The 1,037-nt window shown below is 45.0% G+C and overlaps 1 pseudogene; it reads left to right on the top strand.

The window, feature by feature from the left end:
- The first annotated feature begins 327 nt into the window (after window positions 1-327).
- LOC110314344 overlaps window positions 328-1,037 on the top strand; it is a 9,016-nt pseudogene continuing 8,306 nt past the window's right edge.

The raw sequence follows: 1,037 nt of genomic DNA, 5'->3' as shown, positions 1-1,037 counted from the left end.
ATTTGGAGGACATCGCTATACAGTAGTGTCATATATAAAGAACTATTGTCTAATCCTGATCACAAAGTTGATGCTCATATTTTCTATTAAGTGGTTGTATTAACTTTTTGAGAATATATGGATAAATGTTTATTTACTCCAAATAAGGCACTAACAGACTGAAGGAATTCTTCCACCAATGGGGCAAGTATGTTTAATTGGGGTTGCTTACAAGAGAATAGGTGAGGGGTTATCAACAAGTATCATGGGTAACTTGCCAGCAGCTACACTATTGAAGAACTTTTCCTCCTTTAGAAATTGTGGGTCTTCTCCCAAGTCTGCCTGAAAATGTCATACTTCGGCCCAGAGACTTACAATGAGAACCAATTTGAGGAAAACTTGGATGAAGAAAGTGTGGTTTTAACGCTGGTCCCATTTACTGAGGAGGAAGAGTCAGCCACAGACTATCCTATGCAATCAGATGTTTCTTCTTCAACCATAGACCACAAACCACCAGCCCGTTCTCTGGTGAGGCATGAGGGGATCAAACACCCAACCAGAACCATACCAAGCACCTGTCCTCCGCCCAACCTGCCTCCGATTAACGAGTCCCGGAACACTCTTCGGGAGTGGTGTCGGTATCATAACTTGAGTACGGATGGCAAGAAAGTTGAGGTCTATTTGAGACTTCAGAGACACTCATATTCTAAACAAGAATGCCATATCCCCAATACATCTCNTGAGGCCAGAATGAAGCAGGGTCCCAAGAAATCCAAGATAGTCTTCAGAGGAATCGGGCCTCCAAGTCAGAAGCAGGAGAGTGGTATCCTGGAAATTCTAACTTCACCTAAGGGGTCCACATTTGCAGCCTAGGCAAGGATTGCCATGAGAGTGGCCCAGTCAATGTCTAAGAATCGATGTCCTCTTTCCTCTAATGTGGAGGCCTTTCTGCCACAAGCCACTGGATTCAGATGGTGTGTTGTCCACGGCAAGCAGCTCCCTGCAGATAAGAAAGGCTGGGTTCGGGCTGGTGAGATGGCTCAGTGGATAAGAGCACC

The sequence above is a fragment of the Mus pahari genome, chromosome X, assembly GCF_900095145.1.
Source record: "Mus pahari chromosome X, PAHARI_EIJ_v1.1, whole genome shotgun sequence".
Taxonomy (NCBI): domain Eukaryota; kingdom Metazoa; phylum Chordata; class Mammalia; order Rodentia; family Muridae; genus Mus; species Mus pahari.
The sequence above is the reverse complement of the archived record's forward strand: the minus strand, read 5'-3'. Positions and strand labels throughout refer to the sequence as shown.